Genomic DNA, 6,954 nt, shown 5'->3' with positions numbered 1-6,954 from the left:
CTTGTATGTTCGGGTCCTTGAGCATCTTGTTACAAAATCTACTTCGAATACTTTGTACACAAAAAGTCAGCAACAAATCATCTCAGATGAAGCAGTACGGACTAGTACACAAACATAAATATCACACAATTTGAAACCTTTGCAAGAAAGTAGAGACACTGACAGTCAGTAGCGAGCAGCAAATTAATTTTCAGCTACAATTTTCCGCTTCGCCCTGTCCCAGTACTTTCAAATAGTTTCCTAATCCGGCACCCGTGTGTAATATGATAATCGCCGTGTCTCCTCTGAGTACACCTATACACCGTACACTGTACACTTACCGTTTGTTCGGCATTTAGCAGCACTCGGAGGCAATAGAGGTGGGAAAATGTCTTCCCTATCCAGCATTCCCATCAGCATGCTTACACTCACTGCTTCCGGGGACATTTCCGCGTTCCCGCGTGGAAAATTCACCCCCGAAACAATGTCTCGTGCGATTGAAGCGAAAAACAAGCAGCCCTGCAGTAATATTATCCATTTTGCACCGAACCGAATGGCACGGAATCGGCATCGTCAAGCGAACGTGAATCCATTCTCCGGTGACTTTTGCTGGCTTCTAGTAGGGTGCTAGTAGGAACGAGGCGAAAGAGCGGTTGGAATGGGAATGACACTAGATAGCTGTTGGAGTACGACAAAATGCTTGTTCAATATTTGAAACGGTTCTCAAAACTGGTTGTGCAAAGTTGGTTGGAAATTAATTGTGAAAATAACACTCAAAAGGGTTTAACTCGTTTGCACGACTGACTAGGAATGGAACAGAACAGGACAGAAGCAATCCGTGTATGTCGCACGGTTTCCCTCCGAAAACGAGCGGTATAATCGTAATATTATAACAGTAGCATTGGGAATGTTCCCTTCGACTATTACGGGCACATAGTGAACGAGGAGAAAATTGGACTGTTGTACATTCTGTGAAGTATGGAGATGGTGTCTGATTCGTGATGATCTTTTGATTGTAATCACATTGTTAGCTGAACCGAAAAAATGGCTTTGTCACACTGATGTTTCAGTAATACGAATTCGTCTCAATTAGGTCAGAATAAGGAAGCACTACGAATATTGCTAGTATTTGAATAGTGACCGGTCAATTGGCCGAGTGGAAGTAGACCGAATGAACATTAGACCGAATGGACGTTAGGCCAAATGCATTAGACAGAACACCTTGAATCGGAATAGACATTAAAGTTTTAGATATAATAGCTTATCCTGCGGAGTTTTCCAGGTTTCTCGGCTTGAGTTAGATTTGCGTTACACGATTAGACGAATCTCTGACTGGAAAATTGACATATTTTTTCAGTTGAATCAAATTTATACCACAGAGAACAGACAAATAAGCTATCACAAACTTTCCCGACGAACCTGTGTAAGCATTTAAGTGAAAATATGTTAAAAAAAACTTTGGCATACAGTTTCACATGTGTGAAGCACCATAGTATTCAAGCTTGCAGGCAAGACCCACATATTGTTTACTGGCCGATCGTTGCGCCGGCTGGTGGAAAACTGCTACTTGCTGATGGCTTTTGACAACGACCCTTTCATTTCTTACACAAACTGGAAATTTTTTCTTGTGTGTAACTTATCAGTGTTTTTTTTTATTCAAATCGTTTATTTGATAAGGCACGTTGCGTTAGCTTAAAGGTGCCAATTTTGTTTTGTTTTACATTTTAAATTGCTTAAAACTAGGGGATTACATATTGATTTTTTTAAAATGAAACTAATGCGATTTTATAGCTATCTTATATATCTACACAAGGGGATAATATTGTTTTCGTAAGATTAGGGGGGTCATTTAGTTTTTGTGGCATTATGGTTTGACATTTTTATCAGTGAGATTATTGGAGCAAATAATGTTTAATTAAGGGGGACAATTTTTTACGACTAACTTAAAACTAGGAATAACTAGAGGGCATGATTGAATTTTGTAAAGATTCGTAATTATAGTTATTTTTGTGGGTAGTAGAGTTGGGCAATTTCAACGAGATTATATAATATAATAGTTAAAACTAGAAGAGACAAGAAGAGCTAAATGCTTCGTGATGAAATTTGGGGGGGGGGGGGGGGGTAGGGGTGTTACTTCTGGGTATAAGAGTCAGGGGAGGGAGGGTAGACAAAGATGGCAGGGAGAGAAAATTATTTCAGTTTCAGGCATCGTGAGATCAACGGATGGATTACAAACTCGGGTGGCCTTCATCAGGGGAATCATGTACTGGGACGCCGGGTGGTCCTCCTCAAGATGGCAGGGGTTTTTCCAGACGATTTCGTAGTACGGCTCAGATGTGGATCGGCTACATTTCGAGTTAAGCGTGTTATGTTCGTGCCGTAGGTCCCGTGTTTGTTGGCTCATTCGATACAGATGGTTTGATACAGGTGGAAGAGCGTTCTGAGAATGATAAGGAGATAACAAGGGGCAGTTAGACTTGTATATTGATGGTTTTCACAAAGGTGTATATAAGGGACATATAGAGAACATCGCGGCTTGCCAGCACATCTCGAACCGGGACGTTGGTTGGTCTTCCTCGGGCCCGCAGGGTATCCATTAGCCGAGACCTAGCGGAACTGTACTCGGTGCACGCCCAGACAATGTGCTCGATGTCGTGATAGCCATCGCCACAAGCGCAGATACCACTATCCACGAGCCCAATACGCCGAAGATGTGCATCCAGCGTCTAATGGTTTGCCATGAGTCGGGACATCACACGAATGAAGTCACGACCCACATCCATCCCCTTGAACCAAGGTTTCGTCGATACCTTAGGGATTATCGAATGTAGCCACCTTCCCAGCTCTCCACTGCTCCACGAAGTTTGCCAACTTTCGAGGGTTCTCTGATGAGTAATACTGAAAAATTCGCTGAAGCAAATTGGTCTTTCGTAAACGTCTCCTTCTAAGGCACCCACCTTAGCTAAGGAGTCTGCCTTCTCATTGCCCGGAATGGAGCAATGAGAAGGGACCCATACCAAGGTAATCTGGAAAGAGTTGTCAGATAAAGCACTCAGTAGCTCCCGTATTTTCCCCAAAAAATACGAGGAGTGCTTGCCTTGTTTCATCGAGCGAATAGCGTCAATGGAACTGAGGCTATCCGAAACGATGAAGTAATGGTCTGCGGGTAATGTTTCAATGACTCCAAGGGTATACTGAATGGCAGCTAGTTCTGCGGCGTAAACTGAAGCAGGGTCACTGAGTTTGTAGGAGGCGGTGAACTTTTGATTGAAAATACCGAAGCCAGTGGATCCTTCGAGGTTTGATCCGTCAGTATAAAACATCTTAGAACAGTCGACTTCTCGGAATTTATTATAAAAAATGTTTGGAACCACTTGTGGGCGTATGTGGTCCGGAATTCCACTAATCTCGTCTTTCATGGATGTGTCGAAGAAAACAGTAGATTCAGAAGTATTTATGAAATGCACACGGTTGGGATTGTAAGAAGAAGGGTTAATATTCTGCGCCATGTAGTCAAAGTACAGGGACACGAAACGGGTGTGAGAATTGAGCTCAACAAGCCTTTCGAAATTTTCAATCACGACCGGGTTCAAGATATCGCATCGAATGAGCAATCGATATGAGAGTTCCCAAAATCGATTTTTCAACGGGAGAACGCCCGACAGCACTTCGAGACTCATCGTATGGGTCGACTGCATGCACCCTAAGGCGATACGCAAACAACGATACTGAATTCTTTCGAGTTTGATGAAATGTATGTTCGCGGCGGATCGAAAGCAGAAGCATCCGTATTCCATTACCGACAGTATCGTTGTTTGATACAACCTAATTAGGTCTCCTGGGTGGGCACCCCACCATGTTCCGGTTATTGTACGAAGAAAGTTGATCCTTTGTTGGCATTTCTGTTTCAGATACCGAATATGGCATCCCCAAGTACCTTTCGAGTCGAACCAGACCCCTAGATATTTTACTGTGAAGACCTGAGCTATAGTTTGACCCATTAATAGAAGCTGTAGTTGTGCTGGTTCACGCTTCCTAGAAAATACAACTAGCTCAGTTTTCTCCGTGGAAAATTCGATACCCAGCTTAATAGCCCAAGCAGACAAATTGTCCAGGGTATTCTGTAATGGTCCTTGTAGATCGACAGCTTTGGGTCCCGTAACAGACACCACGCCATCGTCTGCAAGTTGCCTTAACGTGCAGGAATTGTCAAGACATTCATCAATGTCGTTGACATAGAAATTGTATAAAAGGGGGCTTAGACATGAGCCCTGGGGAAGGCCCATGTAGCTAAATCGTGATGTCGATAAGTCACCATGCGAAAAATGCATGTGCTTTTCCGACAACAAGTTTAGTAAAAAGTTGTTTAAAGTCGCTGAAAGACCATGCTGGTGCAGCTTCTCTGAAAGAATGTTGATCGAAACTGAATCAAAAGCCCCCTTAATATCTAGGAACACTGATGCCATCTGCTCTTTGCTAGCATAGGCCATTTGAATTTCAGTTGAGAGCAACGCAAGACAATCGTTCGTCCCTTTGCCTTTGCGAAAGCCAAATTGTGTATCTGACAGTAAGCCATTTGCTTCGACCCAATTGTCGAGGCGGGATAGGATCATTTTCTCGAACAACTTCCGGATACAGAATAGCATTGCGATCGGACGGTACGAATTGTGGTCGGAGGCTGGTTTTCCTGGTTTTTGGATGGCGATGACCTTCACTTGTCTCCAATCGAGTGGGACAATGTTAGCCTCGAGAAACTTATTAAATAAGTTCAACAAGCGTCTCTTGGCAGAGTCAGGCAGATTCTTCAACAAGTTGAATTTGATTCTGTCTGGCCCCGGAGCTTTATTGTTACACGACAAGAGAGCAAGTGAGAACTCCACCATCGAAAAAGGTGTTTCGTTCGCGCTATCGTGAGGAGACGCGGCGCGGTAAATCTTCTGTGCCGGGGCGGAATCCGGACAAACCTTCTTGGCGAAATCGAATATCCAACGGTTTGAATATTCCACGCTCTCATTAGTACTGTTTCGATTTCGCATACGTCGGGCTGTTCCCCAAAGAGTGCTCATCGATGTTTCTCTCGTTAATCCGTCGACGAACCGGCGCCAATAATCGCGTTTTTTGGCTTTCATCAAACTCTTCATTCGCTTGTCTAACGTCGCGTACTGTCGAAAACTGGCGGGTAACCCGTCGTTCCGGAAGGTCTTAAACGCGGCGGCCTTCTCTGCGTACACGTCTGAGCACTCTTTATCCCACCAGGGATTGGGAGAACGTTTTTGTATGTTCGCGCCGGGTACTGGCCTAGTCTGAGCTTGATTCGCGCTGTCGAGAATCAAGCCAGCCAAAAAGCTGTACTCTTCCTCCGGAGGAAGTTCTTGGGTAGATTCGATGTTGTCGGATATCGCGGCAGCATAGCTCTTCCAATCGATATTTCGTGTGAGGTCATACGAAATATTGATTGATTTCAATGGCCTTGAACCGTTATTGATTGAGACTACAATCGGCAGATGGTCGCTGCCGTGGGGATCAGGAATTACCTTCCACGTGCAATTTAACCGCAGCGATGTTGAGCAAAGGGACAAGTCTAAGGCGCTCGGGCGCGCTGGAGGAGCAGGAATCCGTGTCATTTCACCCGTGTTTAAAATTGTCAAATTGAAGTTATCGCAAAGATCCTGAATTAAGGAAGACCGGTTATCATCATAGAGGCAACCCCATGCTGTACCGTGAGAGTTAAAGTCTCCTAAAACTAGTCGCGGTGCTGGCAGGGATTCTAAGATGTCTTGTAGCCGTCGGTGCCCAACCGCGGTGTTGGGGGGAATATATATGGAAGCTATGCAAAGGCTTTTGCCTTTGGTTGTTACTTGACAAGCGACAACTTCAATACCTGTTATCGAGGGAAGGTTAATTCTGTAGAAGGAATAGCACTTTTTGATCCCCAAAAGCACTCCTCCATAGGGGGTGTCTCGATCCAGGCGAATAATATTAAAGTCGTGGAAGTTGAGTTCTATGTCGGAAGTTAACCAAGTTTCACATAATGCAAATGCATCGCAACTCAAATTATTTATTAAAATTTTGAAGGAATCGATTTTCGGGATGATACTTCTGCAATTCCACTGTAGAACAGTGATCAAATCCGTGACCTCGTTCGATGAGTTAGCCATCGAAGGATACAATCGCTGAGAGGAGGGGCCATTTAGCAGTCAACTGCTTCAAAAATGTTCTCACTGTAGGGAGAAAAGCTAACATAAGACATTTAATAGGATCAGTAATATTGAAAGTTTTTATTATCCAGTCCACTATGTCCGAGAGTTTTATAATTCCAGTGCTGTGATTACTCTCGAACTGAAACAAAGGAACACTTGGGATTTTTGATGTTCCTGGAAGTGCTGGGAACTCCTTCTCTGAGCTTAATCCTCCGAGACCAGGAGCTAATTGCTTCGGTTTGGTTGCAACACTTCCAATAGATGTGACTTTCGGAGCCCCCTCAAGGGACACCTTCTGGCCTTTACAAGGAACTTTACGAGAGGAAGTGTTCCTCCTCTTCCTATAAATTCTAGGCACCCTAGTAGATGTTCCCTCTTGTGGGTTACCAGCCTCGCCCTCGTCAGGAGGCAAGTGAGTATAGATGTTTGCTGAGGATGGTGGCGTAGCATTCTTTAACATTTCTGCGAAAGAATGTTTGGATCGTCCCGCAAGGGAACGTTTCAGTTTATCCCCGCGTAGTTTGTACGCGGGACATGCCGAGATATCATGCAGACTCTCCGCACAGTAAGGACACTTTTCGGCTTGCTTACTGCACGAATCATCTAGATGATTCTCCCCGCATTTTCCACAGCGGGCCTTGTTGCTACAATGGGTGGCTGTGTGACCCAGTTGTTTACACTTTGTGCAATTCATGACCCGCGGCACAAACAGACGCACAGGCAGACGAACCTTGTGCAAGAGGACGAAATTTGGCAAAGCGGTACCAGCGAAGGT

Source organism: Topomyia yanbarensis, chromosome 2 (genome assembly GCF_030247195.1).
Source record: "Topomyia yanbarensis strain Yona2022 chromosome 2, ASM3024719v1, whole genome shotgun sequence".
Taxonomy (NCBI): Eukaryota; Metazoa; Arthropoda; class Insecta; order Diptera; family Culicidae; genus Topomyia; species Topomyia yanbarensis.
This window is presented reverse-complemented; position numbering follows the sequence as displayed.